This window comes from Rhinolophus hipposideros (genome assembly GCF_964194185.1).
Source record: "Rhinolophus hipposideros genome assembly, chromosome: 6".
Classification (NCBI taxonomy): domain Eukaryota; kingdom Metazoa; phylum Chordata; class Mammalia; order Chiroptera; family Rhinolophidae; genus Rhinolophus; species Rhinolophus hipposideros.
This window is the reverse complement of record NC_138052.1, coordinates 90371231-90398316: the sequence shown is the minus strand read 5'-3', so window position 1 is coordinate 90398316 and position 27086 is coordinate 90371231. Positions and strand designations below refer to the sequence as shown.

General features: G+C 37.1%; 1 pseudogene across 1 annotated transcript in view; it reads right to left on the bottom strand.

Annotated features, from left to right (window-relative positions):
- LOC308498579 (small ribosomal subunit protein eS4-like) overlaps nucleotides 1-25750 on the bottom strand; it is a 97774-nt pseudogene extending 72024 nt beyond the window's left edge. Inside the window, exon 1 of the transcript in view lies at nucleotides 25030-25750. The product of the transcript in view is annotated as a small ribosomal subunit protein eS4-like (transcript). The remainder of the gene's footprint in view (nucleotides 1-25029) is intronic.
- Nucleotides 25751-27086: the final 1336 nt, after the last annotated feature.

The window sequence follows — 27086 nt, the reverse complement described above, 5'->3', positions numbered from 1 at the left end:
ATATATATACCGAGGGTGCCAAGAAATGTATACACATTTTAAGAAAGGAAAAACACTGTATTAAAATTGTAATACTCAATATATACTGATAACAAAAGATGAGTACAAATCATGTGTATACATTTTTTTGGCACCCCAAGTATATATCTATATATCTATATAGATATTCTGAAAAGATAGGTTTGGATATTTTCATGTTTTACAGGAATGTGTGATTAAAATAATAATTTGAATTTTGAAAATTGCTTCCAGAATTAAACAGAAATTAATGAACTTTTGTGTTAAAATCATTTAACTTCTAATGGATGTCCTCCATATTTTGGCCCAGGTCCCTATACCAGCCTTCTCTATTCTCTTCTATGCTGCAGGTTGACCTCTATAGATCATCATTGAGCTACCTTGACCTCTGATTTCCAGTGGGTTAGACAATGGGAACACCGGTAGTGGATTGGATTGGATTGGAGCAGAGTGTCTTTTTCACAGGAACTCTCTCCTTGCTAGATGGCCACACCTTGGCTGTCATTCTCCCAAAGGCCATTGACATTCTCAGGCTGTCTTATCCACACATCTACCTTCTTCATGTTCTTGGAACTCATCTCTCTATTTTAGGCCAAGGGGTGGTATCAGATTCCCAGGCCTGCTAGTCCCGTGCGTTCTGGTCCATCACTTGTTGGTTTCTCGAAGCCCTGCCTACACCACTTGTAAAGAAAGGAGTATTTTTATCAAAACTCCTCAATGGCATCATTTGAAAGCACCATCTATTTCTGTCAGAACCCTAATATGGTGCATGTATGACTACTAGAATTAAGTTCAAGCAGCCTTTTACAGAGTACTAAAACCAAATCATAAACTTTGAGCATCAGGTCCAATTTATTATTATTTTTCTATAGTCTTAACAAACTACCTATATTTATCAAAACTTACCCGCATTTATAAATGAAATACAATGTTTTAAAGAAAATATATTTGCTACTGATAACATCATTATAATAGTTTTTTTAAAAGATTTTATTGCTTTGGTTAGAGAAAAAAGTTAAATGTCTGTGGATTAGAGTTATAAAACCAGTGACATGCAACTATGTCTAACACCCATAATTTAATTAGACTGACTAGTCTTTTAGTTTGTTCAAGTATAGGCTTCATGTGGAGAGCAAGAACTATTTTCTTTTTTTGCTATAAGCCAAACACCTAGCAAGGGTTGCTTCATGGTAGGTTTTTAATAAATTTGTATGTGATGAATTTATAAACAAATCAAAGTTGATTTTATTTTCTGATACAATGGAAAACAAAAATATAAAAGATTGAAGTCTAGTAATAACTTTAAATGCTGTAATGTGATAAACAATTGATTTGAAATTTAAATACCTCCCAGTTTCTTAGACAAACATAAGCCCCTGTATTTTGATATGAAATCTCCTAGGGAATTACAGTGATTTCATAGATGAGGAACTCAGAACATGCTCAGAAAAGTTGGATAAAAAGTAACCTTAAAGCTACTAGAATCTCATCTTGTGCAAGGGAAGGGGCCAGGGACAGGAGAATTGGCTTAACCTCTCACTTCTCAGGACCTCTAGAGCACTGGCTGATCTGTAGCTGGGTTCCTAAAGACTTTACAGGCTGATCAATTCCTGTGAACTTCTATCAAGTAAGTTGGGGTTTCAAGATGAGGTGGAGGTAAGACAGAGGATCCCATTCAGGGGTAAGAAGAAGGCTTATCTTTCTTGCTGTCCATTCTATTTCTCTTCTTCTCCTTGTTCCTTCTTTTCTTTTATATCTCCCTAATCTCTTTGTCATTTTTCACTAACTTCTCTCAGTTCCTCTCTTTCCCTCTTCTCATTGGTGTCTTACGACCCAACAGTAACTTATCAGAGACATACCATCTTTCCTTCCATGAACAATGATGACTGAATCAATTTCTTTAATTGGTACATTGACAAATAGAATTCAGTTTATTTCAACCAACTTTTGCTGAAGGTCAGCAATGTTCTTAGGAATAAGTTACAATTGCTGAACTCAATGATCTTGAAATCAGAACAGAGGCTTGTGTTGAAGTAGGTCATTGAGACAACATGACCACCAGTTGACCTCTGAGCTAGATACACACAGTTGCAGGCTCCTTACCTCATCCCGTCCTTGAAATGTACTTCCCACCTACTTTTCCCAAAATAGCAGCCATTTCAAGGACTCAGCCTTGAGAGAATAAGGTGCTGTTGAGACCATCTGGACTGAATACGTGACTAAAACCAGTTGCTAAGGCTCCTACATAAACTTTCAAGATTCTGTGGGCAGGTGCAGAGATATGCTTGTCTTGCAGTCACCCAAGACAAGCCTTGTGTGTACGATTCCTTGCTTATTAAACCTGTCACCTACCCATCTGGAGTGGTCTGCCTCTGTTTTGTGTCTCTCCCTGACCTCTGTGTATGGGGACCAGTTTCACATTTCACCGGGGAAATCCTGAGGTTGCAAAAGCCACAGCTTGAGACAGATAAGTAAATAATGGTTTATGAATTTCCACTAGTAGGGGCAGATTTGATCACATCTACCTGAGTGAACCAGAATAGGTAGGCATCATGAAGTGGGTAATAGTTGAACTGAAGAACAATTTACCACAATAGATAAATATGGGAGGAGATCTCAGACCATTTTATAAGTAATAGAAGAAGAGAACCCTGGGTAAGGAGACGAACTAAGCCGGGGAGAGCCTGGCATGCCAGGCCCGAAAGTTCATAGATAGATAATTTGTGACAATTCTTTGAAAACACTTTTAGATATCAAAGTGACATATTTGTAGATGTCACTTGATCTAAATCAACTGAAAAAAGGTGTTAATTTTTCAAAATGAAACATGGAACACGGAAAACACTGCATTTTTTTTTCTTTTTTAGTCCTGCCAAAGCAAGTAGTTATGCCAATATTTGAGACCCATACATTTTGCTAGCTTTATCAGTGTTCAATTAGAACAGAAATCCAAAGGATCAGCACAAGTCATTCTAAACTTTTTTTTAGACCTGCAGGGCCCAAAATAAAACAAAACAAACAACAGAAACTTAAGGCATAGAAACTGAAGCACAGTCCAATGAAAATCTACAAATAAAGATAACATTTCTTTAGTAAATATGCAAGAAAATAATCGGATTATGCTCATCTTTCATTCACTGATTTTTTTTTCAACAAATAAATATTGATTTTCTTTTTTTACCAGCCTATTTTAGGCACAGGAAGAGTCAGTCTCTCTCTCTGTCTCTCTGTCTCTCTGTCTCTCTCTCTTTTTCTTTCTCTTTCTCTAGAGAAATCTAGATTTTGTTGTAGAAGCCCAGTATATCTAAACACACCCAAGTGACTATGTTTTATTGTACTTTAGAGTATCATCTGAAATTGAATATTGTTTCTAAACCATTTCAGGTTATCGTTCTTTTTCCGTTCCCCTTATACATTAAACATTATCATAGTACTTACATATATAATATATGTTAATCTATATAAAATATGGTCCTGGGAAAACTTTTTAACTAATAGAAATATTTACAGAGGATTATTTCTCATTACTTGTGTTAAAACATCTTAATAAACTCCTGGTTTTGCTCATTGCCAACATGTTTCTTATTATCTCAAGAAGTAAAACTTACTTTTGTTTGGGGCCTAATTTGTAGAATCAGTTTTCCTAGGCTAAGATCATCATTGTTTTTCTATAAGTCATATCCTACAGACATATATTAATATGTTGAATTCCATAACTTGTCTACTGGGATTTATGTGGTATGAATTATTTTTGAAGTGGAAAAAAAGCTGTTAAAATGGGATGATGACCATTGTCTTAAATATCATTTTTCCAACATCAAGGGTTACACCTGGAAACTGTTCATCATAGCCAAAAAGGCAGGGCCTCCTTGGGATGTGGCTCATCAGAATGACTAATATAAAGCCATTTTTCTCATAAATCTGCCTATTTTCCCACCATCTGTTATTTGCATTTTTCCAGAAAGTTAAAAAAATAAAATACTGATGGAATGTTTTGACCCAACTGCAGTTAAATTCACATGGTTTGCTCTTTCAGTTCCCAAGATGACATGTCAGTCCAGCCTATAAGTGGGATGTTGCATCAGAATATCTTCTACAATGGGAATTCCATGTGAGACATCTAGAGGCAAAAGGAAGAACTGCTTAAGAATTAAACCAGTAGTATTTTGCTTCAAATCAATGCTGAGTTAAAAAAAAAATTGAGTTAACAACAAGAAAAAATACTAATAGTCTGTATACCCATCAATGAATATCAACTCATAAACCCTCACATGCTTTAATTTCCAGCATAAGACCTGAAAATTTAACAGTGTTCTTGGATTTGCCATGATTTGCTAGAATAATTTATGTCGTTTTTATACTGTGAACACCAAAGGAGATACATTTTGCTGATTCAATGAAAATGCATACTTATAGAATACATGTTGTGCATTATGTCTGACATACACATAGACATTTGGTATGGACAAATGCAAGATAATGTCTGCTCAAAGCTGTTAATCTAGATAATGTTTTATTCAAGCCAAAAGGCATATATAACGTTTGTAAGAAGACTTTTGCTTACTATGGAAAAAGTAGGATAAACTATTTATCCTACAGACTTTTAAAAGAAACAAAACAAAAAAAGGATGTACAATTACAAATTTGAGTAAGTGCTATGAATGAAAGAAGAGTATAAACTCATAGAACCATAGATATTTATTGACAGGGGTGACTTTGGAAGTCCCGTAGTGATCAAACACAACACTTCAGACTTAAATAATATAAGATTTAATGAGATAAAGAGACTTGTTCAAGATCATAGGACTAGTATGTGGCATATTTCAAATTAGGCATAGAGAAAATTTAAATCAGTTAATTTTACCAAACTAGAATAACATGACATCAAATTAAAAGTGATCTGCCTCGCTTTGCTGTGGAACAATAAGGTTAGAAAAACCAGTATAGGAGAAAACTCTTCTTGATTTACAAATGCCAAAGGAAAATTGAAGTTGGTAATTCTTTGTAAGAGGTTGTATCCATCAGGCTATGTTAAGTTACGTTGTGGTAACAAACAATCCCCAAATTTAGAATATTGCAAGCAAGTTCTATTTCTCTGTTATGTTCTATGCCCTTCATGCATTGCTGATGGCTCCACTCCAATGTATTTGCACTTCTGGGAACCAGGCAAATGAAGACTTGCAGCTGAAACACCACTGGTTGTGACGGCAGAAGGAAGAGCAAATTTGTTGAATCGTGAGCTGGCTCTTGAAGCTTCTTCTCAGATGTGTTGCGTGTTGTGTCTGCTCACAAGGTGAGTCCAGAGTTTCATGTGAGTATAGTCTTCCTTCTGGGAGGAGTATCAATTCTGGGTGATTAGTAAATGTAATCTGTAACATACTCATACATGGATAATATGCATTTTTCATATGAAGTCTCTAAGATGTGCAATATTTTAGTGAAGGGTCCTGGCAAATTGTCTGGATTAATTCTTGACTTAACAGTTGTTTACTCCTTCAGCTTGTATCTACTTTTTCTTGGTAATATCTCACTCCATTCTTTTTGTAGGGGACTCTACATTTCCATCCTTAGTCCGTGGAGTCTGGGTTCCCACCTCCATCATTAAAAGTGAAATATTCATTATATGCATCAGATTTAAGCCAGTGATTGCTTCATGTTGTCCTGGTCACAATGATTGGGTGACAAGTGGGGGCTTAATCTGCAATTGGTCTAATTAAAGCAATATTCCTTGCTTCTGTGGGAACCCCAATTGGTTGGTAATACGGAAGAACAACTGATTTCCTTCTAGACTTGAACCTCAATGTGTGATGCAGAAGCTGCTAGAGTCGCCTTATCCATACACAGGGCTTGAGAGTGAAGCCCAGCATGGAGAGAGTACTGGTCTGAGGCATGTCGAGAATCAAATCCCTTGTGAAAATCTTTGAGCTCCTGAATGAAGCTGTTCATGAAGACAGCTCTCCCCCTGGGAGTTTCAGTTATTGAGATGATTTTGTTGTTGCAATTAATTTGTTTTGGGCTTTCAACACTTGCAAGTTGAAATACATAATAAATATTTTGAGCAATGTACTCTGAATCTGCTTCCTTCTCTGTTAAAAAAGAAAAGAGGCATAATTGAATTAGATGGTATGCAGATATAGCATTCTAGGATTCCACAGTCTAAAATAATGTATGCCATAATTCAGGCTCTCATACAAGAAAATTAATGTTTATATCTGATTGAGATTGTACTTCCAGCACTACTCAGTATTGGTGACCAGAACAACTCTTTTCCATGACATTGAACCTTTATTCTATGACATATACACTCTACAATCCCCCCTCTAAGATTCACAAAATAAGTCCACTGACAGAGTGTTGATTGTCGTTGAGCCATTATTTATAAAGGCCCCAGAGTCCTGGTCTTTCACATACTGCTACTTCCCTTAGTAGGGTCCTGTGTGCCACCTGTCAGTGGCATTTCTGATACAGTTTGGGTTATTCTCTAGTTTCCCATTTTGTGGTTCAATCAGCGAATGTTCACACCCTTTCTGGTATTTTCACCGGTTATTTTTGCTTTTGTTATCTAAGGACTGATCTATTTGGGTTCTACTTTTCCCATGAAATTCAGTTTTCCTATTTGGTCTGTTTCTGGAAAGCCTGAGAATATATGAGAGGTATAAAGATTTTCTTACCAGTTTTCACTCCAAAGTGAGAATCACATTTAGTCCAGATGGGTACCCCCAGATCATTCTCAAATCTTAGAGTAGCTGTATTCTTCCTGAAGTCATGTCAAGATCCTCTGAATTCTTGAAAACATGAGAACATGAACAAAGAAACAAACAAGGCTCCTAGAGACTTCTTTATCACTCTAAGTATCCAATGGATTTCTGAGTTATCAGATTGAGTCTAGGCATTTCTTTTTCTCACAGGATGCTTTAAAAGTTACTCTGTAAAGTATCTCCAAGCATAATTTACCAAAACCTACTTTAAACTTCATAATAAAATAATTTGCGATTGAAAGAGGAAAGTTTTCACAGTTCTCTAGTGGGAAAAAAATATGCGTAGATTTGGGTATTTTGAGGTTACACAGGGGGAAGTTCACTCATCCTGTGTTTTAAAAAATAAATCTAAGTCATAATGACCCTTTTATGGGTCCATAAACAATGTTTTGAATTTGTAATGTAAGAATTCAAATTACAAGTAGTGGTTTTGCAACTATATGAAATAACACTAAAGTTTCATAAGAGGTTACACCCAAACCTGGCAGCAGTTCAATTCCACAACCAATACTGAGCTCTCAAGCCATATAAAGCACTCTGCTAAATATGATAGGGGCATGTGGACAGATGAAATTCAAACTCTACACCCAGCAAGTTGTCACAGTTTCAGAAGATAAGGCAAGCATAGGTACCCATGGATGGGCTTTAAGGTGGAATAGTCCCATGTGGTAAGGGAGGAGATCAGAAAATATATCCTAAAGGAAAGAAGAATTGAAGCAGATTTTGTGAAGTTTGAAGCCACAAAATTTAAAATGACAATGATGATGATGTGGTAACAATAACTAGAAGAAAAACCAAAGCAACCTAAATAGCATGGAATGTTTATTAAGGTATTACTGACAAATTCAATTAATCATCTTATGAAAACCATGTGATTTCATCATCATAGTGACTCTGGGAAGGTATAGTCTCCTTATTTTAGGGACAAACACAGCTGCATCCTAGAGGACTTACCCAACTCACCTGTAGCCACATGACCAGTAGTGGAAGAGTCAGAATTCGAACCCAGATTTATCTCACTCCAGAGCTTGAGGATTCACTTTATATCCTGTCTCCTGGTCTTGGTCTCATGCTTTTTCTTCCTTCTTTGCTTGTCCCACACTCCCCCTGTTCTGAGTTTTAGGATCTCTAATGGAAGGAACCTGTCCTGGCTTACTCTGTTCTAGGATTACCACTCCAACAGTCCTAACAGAATTATGTTGGTGCTGACCATGCTTATAAAGTGGAGTTGACTGAACAAGGATCACGGTCTTCCTGCTGTCTGATCCTATCACAGAGTCAAGGAGTGGTCCCAGGATCCCGTGGAGCCCGTTGTATAAGGTGGAGTTCTTTTCTGTGTGACAGGTGCCTTGTGCTCCTGGAACCATTCACCTACAGCTTGTAAGCATCTTTCACTCAAAGCCAGGTAAACTGGGAGTCCACTATCGATGAATGTCCCACCAAATTATGCGTAGTCCATTGGTATCAAAAACCTAAGTAAAGGGAAGAACTAGAAAAAAATCACCATATTCTCTAAAGTGATACAACTTACATTAGGACATGAATTCCACTGAAAGAGTGATGTCTTGAAGTTTTGCCCCGAGTTTTGATGTGCTCACTGTAAAATCCTTAAAGAATTGAGATTACAAATTGTGACTATGATAATTTAGATAAATTGGGAAATTTTAAGGAATATCTTTGCAGTAATCTTGTTGTACTGTAGTAATCTGGTTGGAATTTTAAAAGAACAATAGACTTATTAGCCTAAGAATTTTGTCAAAATAAAATCTAGAGTCTGTCATAAACAATCATAGTATTTGACTTTGTTTTTTGAAGATACCAAAGTAAAGAAATCTTTACTCATCCTTTGATGAACACTTCCCCATGGGGACTCACCTTACTTATTGATTGCTGAAACTTGAAGGTCTTTTGGTATTTGGTGTTATTTTCATGTGGTCTATTCCTTTATCGTTTAATTGTTTCAGTTCAAAATTTGCCTGTGGGCCCTTTGAGTTGTGACAAAACAGCTGGTACATGACAAGTTGCCAGAGTTAACAGCCGCCTGTCACACTCCATTGCCAACTGTGACATCAATGATAAAGGCAATTCCAGTTTTAAATGGACCCATTTCTATAACCTCAGAAAATTGTTTTCATGCCTTTGAGCTGTCAAGAGGAAAAGAACATGTCCACAATAACCTATACCTAATTTATCATCTCTTTAATGCTTGCCTCATATTACCTTTTAGTGATTACCAAAAGGTCATACAAATTAAAAACATGGGTCTGAAAAGCATATGAAGAATAAAGCATATTCTTAAGGAACCTATGTGAAAATTGAGGCACATTTTAAGGGAAAAAAGATGGATACCTCATCTAATAATTTTTAGGACAATGAAAAATTATAATAAATTGAGAGAAATATTGTATTTGTGCATTATAAAGGTGACAATGTGGAAGAAGCTATAGAAGAAAGTAGCAACATGTTAATGGGTATTTATATTAGATATGCATACGTTTGATTGTACTTCAATTTATTGTGCTTCACACACATTGCATTTTTTTACAAATAAAAGGCAAGACCTCCTCCCCCACCAGTTAAAAAATTACAACTCGCTTTATTCTGGTGGTCTGGAACCAAACCCATGACATCTCTGAGGAATACCTGTATTCATCTTCATATTTACATCAAAGACAGCCATGCCTGGCATCTTAAAAATGACTAAATATATAATATACCCAACTAAGCCTTTGAAATAAAAATTCAAAATTTCTAATAGTATATATTGAGTATTTGGGAATTAAACATACTTAGTGGCTTAATCTAGCACCGAGTTATTATCTCACTGTTGCTGTAGGTCAGAATAGAGGGCACAGACTAGATGGGTTCTCTGTTCATCTCACCAGCTTCAGTAGCGATATTAAGATGCCTGAGTTCCTCATCTGAGGCTCAGGGTTCTCTGCCATCTCCCATGAATCTGTATATGATAACAACTCCAGCAATTTTTAACAGTTTCTTTTTTTCATTCAGTGTTAACTTAAAGAAGTACTTTAGATAGAAGCATGGATAGAAAGGTCTTTGTATGATTATAATAGATGATACCTCCATTAGCCAAACAGACTAGGTCAATAGCATTCATTAATGAAAGATGCCTTAAAATGGATTCTAATAGAAATGAATTATTATTTTTAGATTTAATTACATCAGATATTTAATAAAGATATTGGGAAAAAACTAATTGGATCATTTCATAAAGTACATGAAATTTTTAGGTAAAGGAACTAGCTATAATATCATCTGTATGTTTGTTTTAAATATTAAATAGAGCTTCTATAAGAATCCAACAGAAAAATAACTTATTTCCTACAAAAGATCATGCTATCCTTACTACATAAGAATAAAAAAAAATAAATTAAATTTGATCAACATAGTAACAAAGCAAAAGTTAGAATTTGAGTGATGTGAAAATAGAAAAAATAGGAAAAGACAATAAGTAAATAACAAGAAAACAAAAGAAATGTTGAATGAGATGAAAAATATATGAATAAACATATCAGTTATGTTAGAATATTCAAAATGTTTTAATTTAAAATTCTTATTAAAAGTTTAAAAGACTCAAATTCAATCATAAAGCAAAGTCCCCAGTTACTGTTTATAAGAAAGCGAGCTAATCCAAAATAGTCCCAAAATAATGAAATAAATAAGACCCAAAAGACATAGAAAGGCAAGAAAACAATAACATAAGTAAGCCATGATAGAAATTCGCAAAAATCTCCAATCACCAAAAGGGTTTGCCTGTGCTTTTAAAAGTCACAATCTACCATGAAGATATAATAGCTATGAATATGTAAATGCTGTGCGATATAAAATCAAATTGAGAGGTTGACATGACTTTTCCTGGATTACAGAGTATATAAATTATAGAATAAGAGATTAAACCACATTTCCTGGAGCTCAAACCCAGTGTTCTTTCCACATGCTGATCGAGTTTTCAAAATATGGTGGTGGTGGGTACCTGGAAGTTAAATACATGCTATTAACGTGAACTCAGCCTTTTAAGGCTTCGTGTATAGCAGGTCCAGCAACCTGTACTCATTTTCAGAGATTAAGAAGACTGTCATCATTATGGGCTCCAGTGCAAAGTATGAAAATTAGCCTTTGACTTCCCTTCCCCTTTTCCCCTCTAGTCTCCCCCGGACACCCTCTCCCAGAGCCCTCCCTCTCTGTGCCCTGTCACCACACTCACCGGTGGCTATGGCAAGGTGCACTTTTTAGCACCATCATTGAATCCTCTCCATTGCCTTTACTCCATGAAAATACTTGCTACTGTTTTGCTCTATTCCAGGCCACCTAGTCATGGAGGGGCTCAGAGTTACATTAACTAGTGATACTGCACTGCTTGAGGTCCTCTGCAAATCCAAGTCTCCTTACCTTAATCAGTAGGTGCGAAGGAAATCCTGAAAATGTGGGAAGAGAGAATTCACCATTTCTGATGCAGCCCCAAGAGGGACCTCGCCTTTCGTGTACAAAAAAGAAACAAAGTGCCCTTCACTCCATCCCCAGAATGGTCCAACAGGTAACTCTTTTCAGTATCTAAAATAACACCCCCCATCATCTCACACCCCTTAACTGTTAAGTTTGTTTCCAATGTCATATGCTTGTTTGCAACATTATATGATATATTTATTGTTTTCAACTGTCTTCCCTGATAGAACATACACAGCCTGAGGGCAGGGATTATGTCTATTTTGTTCACATAGTTGAGGCTCCATAAATATTCAAGGAAGGGAAGGAGGGAGGGAGGAAAGATGGAAGGAAAGAAAGAAAGAAGGAAGGAAGGGAGGAAGAAAGGAAGGGATGAAGATGAAAGGAAACCAAAAAAAAAGGGGAATGAGGAATCTTATTTTTAGTATGTCTTTCTGACACAAGAAAAAAATGTATGCTTCCACATATAACTAATGATTCTTATTTTTCCATAATATTTCATCATACTTTTTTACAATTACATTTGTTTTACACTTAAATATCTTTCTGAATACTCACTTAAAAAGAGATCAAAACTAAATTAATTCCATACTTGAGACATAGCTACTCTTATTAAGCAATCAATTACCTTTTACGTGTTTCATATATAATACCAAAGAATACTTCAAAAAGGTAAATTAACTTAAAACTCCATCATTATTGGTATTTTTCTGCCAGATGTTTGAGCAGCTACTAAGACTTCCTTTTCTTATAGACTCCCTTATTCTCATCTACTTCAGGTAGCTGTGTTCATGACATATAAGTTTATATAAAAGGACATTCCCTTTGTGTAAACGATTAGTGAAGCACACCCTATTTGGTAGGTAGCCTTCAATTCAGGTTTTTAGCTATCTAAAAAATATGATAAACTTGAATTTTTATGTAGAGAGACGTTAAACTGTTGATATTTATATATCAGAATGTCTTCCAGATAATGCTAAAGATAATATTATAGCTAATTCTTTTACCCAAAACATTTCATGTGCTTTATGAAATGATCCAATTAGTTTCCCCAATATCTTTATTAAATATCTGATGTAATTAAATGTAAAAATAATTCATTTCTACTGGAATCCATCTTAAGGCATCTTTCAATAACGAATGCTATTGATTTGGCTTGTTTGACTAATGGAGGTATCATCTATTATAACCATACAAAGACCTTTCTATCCATGCTTCTATCTAAAGTACTTCTTTAACTTAACACCTAATGAAAAAAAGAAACTGTTAAAAATTGCTGGGGTAGTTATCATATACAGATTCATGGGAGATGGAAAAGAACCCTGAGCCCCAGATGAGGAACTCAGGGCCCTCAATATCTTTACTTCAGCCTGTGAGACGAGCAGAGAACCCACCTAGTCTGCACCCTCAATTCTACCCTACAGAAGCAGTGAGATAATAAATCAGTGCTACATGAAGCCACTAAGTGTGTTTTAATTTGTTACGCAGCAAAACAAAACAAAACAAAACAAACAAAAAAACTAATACATATTACCAACCATATTATTTGGAATACATTATAGATGTAGGTTGTGCCATATAACATTTCTGATGTTGACCATTTTTGACACATAAAATACTGGCAGTTTAATAAGAGTTCAATGAATCCTCAGGCTCATTAGTTAATTCCTTGTGGTTATAGGGCTGACACTCTCAGCAGCAAGAAGGCACCTGTACTTGCCAGCCACATAAACTCTCTTCATAGTTAGTTCTTATGGTTGTTTGCTTCTGTAGGGCCAGCAGGAGAATTTCTGATTTCTTTCAAATTCAACTTCTAAATCCTCTTTTAAAGGACTTGCCTGATTAGGCCAGGCCCACCAAAGGTAATCTCCCGTTTGATCAACTAAAAGTCAAGTTAAGGACCAGGGACTTAATTCAATCTGCAAAATCTCTTTACTTTTGCTATTTTCTGTTGGTTAGAAGAAAGTCACAGGTCTCACTCACACTCAAGGGGAGGGGATTAAATAAGGTTGTGTGTCATAGTTTTAAATTATTCTCACTTACGAACTAATGTGACTAAGAGAGTGGTCTATAATCTATTACCCAAAAAATTCAAAGGCAGTCTCCTTCCTGTCCTCTCTCTCTCATTGTGCAGCTACTATTTCTGTTAGCTTGTGTATTCTAAGCAATAGATTTACCCTTACCCGTTTTTGTAAATTTTAGATACCGTATTTGCCGGCGTATAAGACGATTTTTTGGCCCCGAAAAATATGCCTCCAAGTGGGGGGGTCGTCTTCTACGCCAGGTACACTTCAGATAGACTGCCCATAGTGCTTGCCCCGTGCCATAGTGGCCTCCCGATGCCCGCCCACTTCATTCCACATACCGTTCAGGCATCAGCAGCGCTGCTGGGTGTATGCTCGGCTGTTATGCGATTTTGCTGTTATGCGATTTTACCACACTCGCAAAATCGCACACAGCCGACCATACACCCAGTATGGTATCGCGATTCGCGATTTTGCGCTATCATACTGGGTGTATGCTCGGCTGTGTGTGATTTTGCAAGTGTGGTAAATTCGGGTTACCGTATATTTCTTTACATATGCATTGAAGATTCGCGATTTTGCGCTATCATGGTGCCTGTTAGAATGTTGAAGAGCTCGCACTTGCGCACTAGTGAGGTCCCAGGGAGCTGCTGATGCAAGGGTGGACCAGACTGCTATAGTGACAGGGCGGGCAAACAGGGAGCAGGGACCAATCAAATCAGGCTTTGTATACAGCCAACAGCCAACCACAATACTGCACCATTGTACAGTACAGCATAGAAAATGTCGACCAGTCAAACCCCTATCATCCCTATCATGGCACCAGCCAAAAGAAAGAAGTATGATGCAAATTTTAAACTGAAAGTTATTTGGTGTGTGGAAGGTGTGCGGAAGAGGGGGTAGTCTTATACGGCGAGTATATAACAAACTCTGTATTTTGAGTGGAAATGTTAGGGGGTCGTCTTATACGCCCAGTCGTCTTATACGCCGGCAAATACGGTAAATCTCATTTTTTACCTACTCGTATTCACTATCATAAAGTCTGTATCAGTTTTATTGTGGAGATATGTTACTTTTGTCAAATGCCTGAGGCTACTTACTTATGCTCAGAGATATTTTGTCTAGTCACAGGAATGTAGGGCTCTGCATTTTGTTCAAGTTGCTTTGGTGTTCTTGCATTCTTAATTGATTTAAAAATATTTTTCAAGAACGTACTATTTTTCAAGGGAGGAGATGGGTAAAAGTGTACGGAGTCAAGAGCGGAGCTTATAAACTAGTGGGGGAGTCAGAGATCAGTCAAATAATCACATACAAATAGATAAATTGTGATGTGACAATAGCTACCAGGATAGGAAAAAACACACAGTTTTGTATTTGGATGGCCTGACCAAGTCAGGTAAATCTGCCATATTTCCCTGAGTGAGTGGTGTGACTAACTAGAAATAAAAGTGATTAACTAGAAAGTTAGAAAGCAACTAGAAAATGAGATTCTTTTTACAAAATCAATGGTCTGAAATAAAGGAAGTTCTAGAGAAGTAAATGAGGGAGATTGACAGAATGGGGAGGAGGCCATCCTCACTAGATTAACTCTGAAAGATAGAGGTGTGGTTTCAGGCATCAGTGGGGTAGTAGAGGTGACCAAAGTGGGTGTGGAGGGGAGAGCTATGGAAAGAAACGGAAATGTTTAAAATTCCAGAGAACAAGTCACTGAAACTGATTACACTCGGCCTCCAGAAAGGCTTCACCACAGAAACATGGAAGTCTGTTTAATCTGTGTTTGTTGGAATATTCTGAACGCTATGACATTTCTGAGTGAATGTCAGGTGCCAGGAGCATTTCTTCCAACTGAGCACCCACATCTGGATTTGATAATGAATATGTCCTTATCTGTCACCATCCTGGGACAGTGAGTCCTACCAGGCCTTTGTGACCTGTTAGCTTCTCACTTGGGATTTTAAAATCTCATGGAGGGCTTTTCCTGCAGCTCTACATGCAGCACCCTGAGATGTAGTTTATTTATCATCTCTCTATTCACTAAGAATCTGACAAGAAGCTTTTTGGAAAATCAAAATGGAAGGGACACAGAAATGTGATGGCAGAGGATGCTCTGAAATGCATCCACAAAGTGTACTTTCCTGGTTTGCTTAAGAAACATGGAACTGTCTGCCTTCAGTGCTCCTGAGACTGTGCTGGAGACTGTGGCTTCAAAGACCGATGATCACAGCTCCATGATGGGGGATCACAGTGGCCCTGATGCAGGAACCAGCAATTGAAAAGAAAGCAACTACCTTTCTGCAGAGGAAAAAAAAAGAAAAGAAAAAGAAAAATCTTGGCAATGAAGGTTATTAACACTGGAAATCAATTCTAATGATATGGTGCAATCTATTCCAATGGAGACTTGTAGAAACAGAAATGATTTTAATATCTCCAGGAGAGTAGAGGCATGGCTCTGCATGAGGTAGATTATGCATTAGATGACTAATGTAAGTTTTTTTTTTTTTTCCCATGGAAACCTTAGATTCAACTATTAATGATGTAAAACAACAAATTCAGGTAGTGATAAGCCACTTCTGCTCACTGCAGTGACCTTGTTTATGCCCCCAGTGGCCTACGCTCACTGCAGTGACCTTGTTTATGCCCCCAGTGGCCTACAATTTATAGTTACATTTCCTCAGTATGGACTCACATCCTAATGTGCTTTTTCAAGCTTCTAAAAGCCCCCAGCTATACCTACCCACGCTATACTAGCATTCCTTTAACTTATGATTAGCTCTTCGTATTTGTAATATTTGTATTTATATCTTGGTAGCATTAGTTGGGCAGTTTCTACTTCGTGATATTGTTTCATCCTCTATCCTCTCCTCTATTTATTCTTCAAGTTCCCAGTTTTAGGTTACCTCCTTGGGGAAGGTTCCTAATTCACCATCGTGTGTAGGTTTGTGGACTCCTCCTCTACCCCACTTGTTTTCTTTGTGTACGTTAGATACCTGCACACCTCTCTGGACAGTGAACTGCACAAAGGCAAAGACGATATTTTTCTCATCTTCTACTCACTGACAGTAACCACAACGCATACGCGAAACCATGTAACATCATGAGTGTTTTGAAATAGGTGCTTAATTATATGTGCATATTCAACATGCTTACTGAAAACTTTCCTCAGACGTGCCCCTGGATGGCCCACATCAATTGGCTGATGAGTCATGGCCTCTACTGTGGAAGTGTCTCTTAACTTTATTTTTTTTTTTTTTTAATCTTCACTGTCTCAGTGAAGACCCTCATAATTTTTACCTACATTTTTGAAATACCCCCCTAACTAGTTTCCATGCCTTCAGAGAATCCTCTTTCCAACATATCTTTTACAAGGTAAACATAGTTATTCTTTTTCAATGATCTAGATATACCACTTTCTTACTCAAACAACAACAAAAACAACCAGTGACTTTGATGTGCCCTCAACAGATACTCAAGCAAGAATGAACAATGTTGGTGGCTGGGGACAAAAGTAAAGAAAAATGCAAATCAGCCCTGCTGACAATCAGCAAGAGAAAGGATAGGATTTGCTGATGACCAGGCCGTAATATTCCCATCAGAACACAAGCAGTGCTCAAACCAGGATAAGACAGGCCATGCCAGCACCACAAACGTTAACAAAACATGTCCCCTCTTCTGACCTACAGGAGTGATTACTGTTTCTTGCCCATTACAACTCCAGTCCCACTTTAATCGTCCCATTTCAGGGACACCTTTCTTAAGCTACCCAACCGCATGACAGAGTCCAATTCAGAACCAACTCTGGCTTCCCTGATTCCTACTTAAACTCACCAAACACAAACCCAAGTCCCTCCTTACTCCCTACATAGTGACTCCCAAGTGTCCTCTGGAATGTGCTCTCTGTTGCTGCAGCACAGTGAACAAACCTAACTTTGTTTGACTATAGGGCAGAACACACTAGGGACTGCTCATTTATAACCTTCCTCCTCCATTCCAGTACACTTCTCTTTCCCACAGTGCAAAGCACTGTTGATAATGAGAGAGAATACTGATGGAAGAATGTTACCCAAGGGTTTTGTTTGGTGATAGAAAAGATGGTAGATCAGTCACTGGGCAGAAATAGTAAGATATTTGGGACTCTTTCTTTTCTATCCAAAAATCCACCTTCCTGTCTTCTGGTCATAGGTCTTAAGACATCCTCACACCAAAAATACGCCCTTCCCCAAAAAACATCATGTGCTTCCTTGTTATGTGATATTGCTATGCATATTCTCTGGTTTACCAATTCTGTTGCCAATTCTCTATGCGCCAAATCTCTGTTTAAAGTCCTGCTGACCTCTTCTGTCTTTTGGGATATCGTCTCCAGTTGCAACACTCAGAATGAATTACCTTCTCTTCCAGGCCTTTGAACTTTTATTAAACTTAACAATGTATATATTCACCTCCCTGTCTGGATTATGAGCCCTTTGGGTTTTACAAGTCCACTTTTTTTTTTTTAATCTTAATTCTCAACATAGTTCCTTGAAATCAGGGCTGCTCGATACATATGTAATTGATTAGCTTCAGAGGCATTGACTCATTTAAGCAAATTCTCAAGAAACTTGTTTATAATCCAGGATTCCAAGTTAGCATTTAACATAGTGCTCACATCTAGCTTAAAAACCAGCGTTGGTAGCCTCTCAAGCAATTTTGATGGGTAAGTTCCCTGAGGAGGCTGTGGACGAAAAAAGCGGTTCTATGGAAGTAACCTCATAGGGTGATCTGATCATAAATTCCTAACTGGGCAAGTCATGGTGGGTAGTCATGCCTCAGGCCTCTAACTTCTTCACTAAAAACTTAATATTTGTCTTAAGTAAACTCTGTCCATTGTTTCGGAACATCTAGCTTAGCACACCTTTGCAGTGCCCCTTTTCAGACCCCTCCTTCTGATACCTGACCACATTTTCAGACCCTTCAAGAAAGCACAAAGTCTTAACTATCCTGTAATCCATGTTGCTTTCTCCCACCTCCGCATAATCTTCCTTATGTCCCCTCCTTAATTTCAAATGCATAAAAATAGCTGCAAAATTGTTATTCTCCAGAGCATTTGAAATCTTGTTCCCTGGTATATGTGGTTAGTTTGGCTCAAATACATTCTTATAAAAATTCTTTACAGGTTTGAACATTTCTTACATCAATAAGTCAATTTATAGATTCACGTATTACCACTGAGGACCAAGTTACAAAGGAGATGGAATTTCCCGGAAGAACAGTTACAACACGTTGTATGGTATCTTAATGTATAGTCTTCTCACACTTAGGAATATTGCTAGGGAAATAACTGCTATAGTCAGGAAAAACCAAAGTATCTGCTTCCCTAAGAAAATTAGCAATGTTCTTTCTCTTTTGTGCCCCACCACTCTTGAAGTTTAAGTACATTAGGTTGCACCACACAAATTTTCCATTATTTCTGGTCCAAAATTGTCAAATATGACCAAAGCCATGTAGTCCCATCCATTCCATACCTGCTGATTCTGAACTGTGCTGTGACAATTGAGTTGTTTAGGTTGCATCTTCCTTTTGTTTCATTTTACTTTGAATGATGCACTCTCATCATGAAGACTGGACTTGGTTGTTTCCTATCTCCTTAGCAATGAATACACATATCACTACATAAGGAGAATTCTTCCTGCACATGGTGAATCCTGAACGATTTGTCATTTATTTTCACTGGTTTCAAACTGAGAGTGATGTTTTCTTGACCTTGGTCTTCATTGCATTAAGAAGACTAAAACAACCAGACTGACTGACTAAAGTTCAATTATCATCTTTAGAGACTTTTATCATATTGCTTCTGATCTATCAGTATATAATTAAAATTTAGAAATTGATGCACAATGCACTTTGCTATAGTAAATCCATCTTAGATTAGTACTAATATGAAATAGTCTTTTTTTCCCCTAAAATATCAAATCAGGGTTGTTCTGATTAAGAATCTTTTCACAAATATGGTGTTCTCACAGCATGATACTGAGAACAGAGTTGAAGACAGCTTTCAGTATGCTGATCTAATATGGTTAATAATATCACTATTTCTTTAATCCCTTTTCTAATAATATTTATAACATTAAGCAGTAAAATTTAAATTTTGAAGATTTTAATTTCCAAATTTTACCACCTAGGAAATATTACTACCTTGGAAATCGATTACCATCTAGGACATTGATTACACGTTGGTATCTTAACATTTATAGACTTCCAGTTTTTCATTTCCACTTCTCTCTCCTTTCCTCCTAGAAATCCTTGGCTTAGGCACTTCAGTTTACTTTTCCATTAGTAATTACAAGTTGAAGATGACTGCAAACTGCATAAGCAAGTAAGTTGGTTAAGAGAACGGGGAGTTCTAAGTCACATGTGGATGGAAAAAAATACGCAAATACAATGCAAAGATAAAAGATGAGATTCTTAATTATTATGTAAACACATGTGCTCCTAATTATATCCCAGCAGCCCACAGACACATCCGCACTTTTTCTTTTAGCCTCATATATTTAAGGTTTTAGGAAATGTATGTTAATTTTTTAAAATAACAGTTTTAAAGAGTAGTTTCAGATTTACAAAAAAACATGCAAAGATAATACAGAGTTCTCCCAGTTTTCCCCGTTACTAATATACTACATTAGTATTAGACATTGGTCACAAGTAATGAACAAATATTAACACATTATTCACTAACGTCCATATTTTATTCAGATTTCCCCAGTGTTTACCTTATATCCCTTTTCTGTTACAGAATCCCACCCAGGACACCCCATTGCATTTGGTCATTAAGATCATGTCTCCTTATGCTTCCTTTCATTGGGACAGTTTTTAGGACTTTCCTTCTGTTTGATGACATTGATGGTTTTGAGGACTACTAATGAGATATTTTTTAGAATGTCCCTTGATTGGGGGGAACATTTATCTGCTGTTGTTCTAATGAGTATGCTGCAGTGTTTTGGGGAATAAGACCACAACTGTAAAGTGTCATTCTCATGTCACATCAAGGGTACATACTATCAACTTGACTTATCACTGTTGAGGTATGCCTCACCTCCTGACTGAGGTAGAGTTTGTCAGATTTCTCTACTGTTAAGTTACTCTTTTATCTCTTTGCCATACTGTACTCTTTAGAAGGACGTCACTATGTGAAGCCCACATTAAGAAATAGGGGATAAATTGTATGTGTGTGTGGGGTGGATGGGGGGAGTCCTTGAGGGCAGAGTATCTACATAAATTATTTACGATATTTCTGCATGGAAGATTTGTTTAACTTTTCCCATTAATTAGCCTCACTCTGTAATTAAATAATCAGTCTAGACTTGTGGCTATTTATTTTTGCATTGGTTATAATCCAACACTATTTGTTTTTCTGCTAAAATCATTCTAGCTTTGCCATTGGAGGCTCTTTTTATTGGCTCCTGTGTCCCTTTGACATATCCCCTTTAATTTTTTGAGCTCCTCCCACTTTTTGGTATTGCAACGTGCTCTAAGCTCATCTTGTAGATTCTTGACTCAGCCATAGAATCAGCCATTTTTCGTAGGGTCCCTGGTTCCTTTTGTTGGAGAATAATATTTGAAATAAAGATATGACTACTAGATGTACTCATTGTTGCTGGGATATAGTTGCTTCTAGGCCCTCTTCGCTGAAAGAGAGAGGAAATATATGAGTGTGTACTAATCCATGTTCTTACGCACATCTGTAACTATTTCTCTATGTATAAGTCTTTATTTTTATTAAGCTAAACTTGTGTTTATACTGATCATCTTCAACTCTAATCAATTACCACATGGCTCATTATTACTTCTTTTTCCCTTTGCTCATCTGTAATCTCACAACGCAACATGAGAAACTTTACTCCCACCATATTATATCTATTTGGTTAGTTGTTCAGTTTCAGTATTCATGTATAGTGGTTTCAACATTAACTGATACCTTCATGGGAAACAATTTACCAAATAAAGTTCAGTCCTTATATACAGTTCCCTTTGTCTTTGTTTTCAAGTTTCTGTTTATTTCCAAAATTACTTAGTCCCCTTTTCCCCAAACCTCTTCAGAGAAGTTATTTCATGCACTTGTAATGGAGTTCCATATTTTTGTCACAGTCTGAGCTCCATCCTGGAAGTCCCCCAACCTTCTAAATGGTGTTTTAAATACGCATACATTAAGATTCATTATTTTTCCATTAAAGATCTGTGAGTTTTTGCAAATGCCTAGTGCTGTGAACCCATCAATATGGTGTCAAACAGAATAGTTTCACTGTCCTAAAAAGTCCCCTCTTCTTCACCTATTCTACTCTTCTACTCCTCAAATCACTGGCAAACACTGATATTTTTATCATTTCTCTAGTTTCACCTTATCCAGAATGTCCTACAAATGGAATCATATGATATACAGGTCTTTCAGACTGATTTCTTTAGCTTAGCAATATGTTTTTAGATTCATCAATGTTCTTGTGTGTCCTAGTAGTTCATTTCTTTTTATTGTTGAATAATATTCCATTGTATGGACGCATCACATCTTGTTTATCTATTCACTCATTGAAAACATTTGAAGAGAACTGCTACAAATATCCATGTGAACAAATATCCAGGTAACAAGTACCTGATGAAAACTTTGGATTTTACACTCAGCTGGAATCCCCTTGGAGGATTCTGAGAAAAGTTAAATGATCTGATTTAAGATTAAAGTGTGTTAGTCTGGTTTTAGTATACTAGAATGTAGAGGAGCTAGGATGGAATTCTTACCTCAAGAAAAACAACCCTGCTATGACAAGATTTTTGTGGATGAAAATTTGATTTTTCAGGGTCCTCAAATCCCCAGTATTATTAAAGTTGCTTCTCTCTTGTCAAACATCAAGATATAGCTATATTTAAGATCTTTGATAGAAAGTTTGAAGATATTACAGTGCATAAATAGTTCTAATCTCTACAGATTCATCCATTCACATCACAACATCCTCCATATAAACAACACCCATCCCCCTTGAACTTCAATTCTTTTACTTATTTATGGACCATATTTTATTTTGCAGAAGATGATGTTTGTTCTATAAATAAAGATGAATAGGAAAAGATCTCAGTCCTCAATGACCTCACTAGGGTTGTATATTTGACTGATGTATAAAATATCACAATGCAAGGAAGGGGCAGGCGACTGTAAAATAGAAATACGAATAAGCTATGGTGGAAAGGGGGAAAAAGCGTCACATTCTTGGGTAAGTTCAAAGGTGGCACCTGATGAATGTTGAAAGGTAAGTAGGTATCTGAAAGGAGAACATTCCAGCAGCACATCTAAGGAACAGCTGGTGTCCAGGTGGGAAAGTGTGATAGAGATTAGAGATTAGAGTATTGGATGCTTAATTTGCATAAGGCATTGCTGTGTAAATAAGAGCTCTAAACGACAGCTCCAGTTTCCACCTCTCATGAGCATTTAAACCTCAATAAGTCCATGTCCTTGGAACTAAAAGCGGTTGAGTGTGGCTTGGAATCAGGACACTGAAAGGGAATCTCCAAGTGAGGCTGCAGAGATGGACAAACAATTGATCATTGCATCATAAAAAGCACAAATTTCATTTTTTAAGAGATGGGTAGTTGTGATGATTTTAGGAGAAATTATATTTACCTCAGTTCTGTTCTGGGGGCAGGATGAAAAACAGTTTGGAGAGTTACAAAACCCAAGACCAAGAAAACCACTTTGAAAGCCATTTCAGTAGTCCCATCTAGAAATGATCATTGTGGGGGCCAAAGACTTATTGGAGAAGGAAGGGAGTGGACGGAGCTTAGATGGGGTGGAATTGAAGAGAGAATTGTAGGGAAAGAATAAAAAGATTAAGAATGTTAGATGTAGTAGAAAGATGAGGGAACAAAGGTCTAGGCAGCTACCAGGGGTTAAAAGATTGTGGAGATGAGGTGACAATTGACCAAGGAAAGAAAATAAAACTTGTACAGCAGTTACTGATCATGGGAAAAATCCAGTACAAACTCAGTTTGAACACATTGAATTTGAAATACTCATATGTGAGTTTTGGCCTGCAACTATAGAAATGAAAAGATCATATTTATGTAACAATGTACCATACAAAATATACATTAGGAGAGGCCAACACCAGTTTGTTTGTTTGTTTGTTTTCAGGAACTGTTGACCTTGAGGGTCCTGGGATAAGTTAAATTGCAACAGAGTTCGGTCTGATTGTGACAAAGTTAGTTTTTATTGTTTCTATTTTGCCCTTTGGGCCTCATGGGAGGCAGGCCATGAAAATAACCTTCTGGTAGTTACTTAGGAGAAGGAGAAATAAAAGAAGGAGAGGAGATGAAGGGGAGGAAGATGGGGAGAAGGAGGAGGACTGAAAGAAGAAGGAGGAAGAGGAGAAAGAAGCAGCAACAGCGGCAGCAGCTTACATACAAAGAAATCAAATTCATTCTCCACTGCAATATTTTTTGGTGCCTTGTCAACATCAGGCCACATCCCATGTGGAAGGATTTTTGTTCTTTATTCGTCTTTAGAGATATCTTCAGATCTTGACCAGACCTTGACATGTAGGTGCTAGGGTCCCAACTCCAGGTCTGTCCTCAATAGGCCAGTAGATAAATATCATGGGTCAGAATGACGTTCTCTACCAGTGGTGGGAAAGATGGCAGGTACAAAGCAAAAGTAGCACATATTGTCACCCGATAGCTCTGTTGAGCTGATAAGGAAATGGATATGGATATGGAGCTTGTAGCATTGTTAAGTTATGGAGTAAGTCTGATCTCATTTTCTTGAGGCAACGCCATTCCAGAATAGGTTCTCGAATTCCAGTTATATCCTCCCTCAATAGATAGCTCTTTAATTCTTTAACAAATGAATAAGCTCACATATATCACTTGTTCACAACAGGTTGATCTCTAGTGGATATAGGCATATGTGTATAATGAAGTATGTGTATGTGCTAAACGTGTGACAAATATGATGACAGTGGCACCACTGATGATGACAGAATGATAATGGGAATGATCCATCCCAAAAGGCAAAAACGTAAACGTTGTCATCAGTGGCAACATTGAGACTTGCTTCGTAGACATATTTTTAGTGTCCCCTGTAGAACATGGTAATGAGCTAGTTCTATTCAATGCCACAGGATAAACAACATCTGTATTCTGGAGTGTGAACGTGGCCCAAAGTCAAGTAGAAATGGGAAGAGCAAATAACGACAGCAAAACCCAACCATGGACATGTTATAGAGCTGAGTACAAAAATCATCTACATTAATTTTTAAAATAGAATGCAAGGCCCAGAGATTTTTGCACTTAGAAAAATCTGCGTGGAGTTTGCCCCCAAGACCTTCTAAGAATACACCTTTCTTGTTTTCCATAGCTCAGAATATTTATATGTGAACAAGATCGCCTTGTGAACTTTAAACCTTTGAAAGATTAATGAAACTTAAAATCAATTTTGCCACAAGAAAAAGAAATGAATTTATTAGCGAGATGATAGATAGATAGATTGCAAGTGATGGCAAGTAGGTCATTGAATATATGCATTTCTTCTGTCTCTTTCACTGGCAATTTTATCACTGAGGCTGACAAAGGGCCACTTTGAATGATAGCCATATGTTACATTATTTGGATACCCTTTGTTTTTAAATCACGCTGCATTATCTTTAATTAAGTACAAAAACCTTTCTGATCAAGTCACTTAGAAATTGTTTTACCCACTGCTTTGTTTGGCCACCACACTATGTCTCTCTCTTCAGCAGTGAGGAGAAGAATACCTTTTTCTAGGGGAAGAAAATTCCATGATTTATTGCCTTTACCAACAACAAAAATATTGGCAAGCAGGGTGCAAAGCTGTTGCTGTTGGCGTGTTTCATACAAACCGCATCAAAAGAACCAGGATGTGTCTCTGTGTTGGTGAACACACTAATTCTTCCCAGGTCAGCAGCTCCAATCACCATACACAAGTTACCAGTAACAGACTTGATGAAATCAGTAACCTTGTCAGTCTCCAAATCAATCTGAATGGTGTTCACCTTGACGAGGGGTCAGGGTAGCAGATGGTGCGAGTAACACCATTCACCAGATGAGGGATTCCTTCGTACCCACAATGATCTTTTCCACAATGCACAACTTGTACTTGGCCTTCTCAAGTGTAATACGATGAACGGCAAAGTAATGTGTGGTGTCGTAGATTAGATGAAAATTCTCTCTGGTCTTGTCAATACTGATGACCTCCATAAAATCAGCAGGGTAGGTTATATTTGTTCAGACCTTGCCATCAATCTTAGTGAACCACTGAATGCATATCTTTACTGCCTCTACTGTCAGGGCATACTTAAGAGTGTTTCTTAGGAAAGTGATGGGGTGAGATATTCTCTCAGTTCCTGGGAACTGGTAGATGGACGAGGAGCAAACACACCAGTAGTTTATCCCACATCGAATGCTTTGAACGGCTACCCACTTCAAATGCTTCTTAGGACCATAAGCCTTAGCCATACTTGTTTGTTTTTTGATAAAAGGACCATTCTAGCTCTCTTACACTTTATTTCCTGGGTGACTAATTGACTTATAAATCTTAACAATTTAATCTCCACCTGCTGTGGAGGCCAAAGATATAATTAAAAATACCCTGCTGATGCATATGATATTTATTGCTATTTTTTTTAAATATGAACACAACAGAAACTCTTAGCTAAATTATTTTTCAAAAAGAAACTTATTAAAACGATATGAAGAAGGCTCTCAGAATCAAAGGGATAGCTAAAAATCAATTGGGCCTCAAAAAGGACAAGAGCTTGGATCATACCCAAGATCAGGTAGCAGATATTAATAGCTAATCTCTTAAGGTCTTCAATTTTGAGAAGAATCAATTTCACCCATTTATCTTCATCTCTGATTTGCTTAGGGCAAAATTCAAACTGTCAGGAAGGGAGTATGGTGAGCTGAGCTATTCATAGCCCATTGGCTGGTTGGGCTCGTGGGCACGTTACTGGTAGTTTTTCAGCTCTGCATACAGTGGAGGGTAAATATTAATTCAGCTCTGGATGCTCGTTGGACTTATTTTAACTACTCAATTTGCCATTTCATTGCCTTCTGATCTTCAGTCAGTTTAGACTGGCCCACTAGAGTCCATTATTTAACCAAGATTGTTTTGATTATTTAATCTTATCACACACAGTGTTTCCCATATCTGTGTACTGAAAACCTACAAGAATTGGTCCAGTTGCCAAATAAAATTAAAGTCTACTTGGAAAACTTTTTAATGAAACTGTTTCTTGAGTGTTATCACATGTAAACTAGGTATTGTATTTGGAAGTATAGACTTTTCAATTCAGTGCATAAGTACAGAATACAGATGACTTATTCAGGTAATAAACTAATCTATTCACAGATTGATAATAGCAAATAGGTGTGCCAGATAGTCCATCATACTCTAGAGTTGAAACTTATTAAAGCCTTACTTTATCAGTAAAGTAGAATATACACTTGTACTGTAGTAGAGACTGTATTCTGTATTTATGTGCTGAATTGAAAAGTCTATGCTTCCAAATACAATACCTAGTTTACATGTGCAGCTTGCTTAGAAAAACTACAAGCCAAATTCTTTGTCATATAGTCATTGGAAGTTACAGGCTATTTGCCTACAATCTGAGGAAATATTGAATTGCCTTTATTCTTATCATCTAATTTCAGAACATTGGAGAGAAGGGTACCGGTCAGGATGTTCGCTAGTGTTGAATGATCCGTTTTCATATATGTACAAGAAATTAGACTCCAAAATGGAGTCTATTCCAAAGAGAACAGATTCAAATTCCTAATCATACTTCCATGT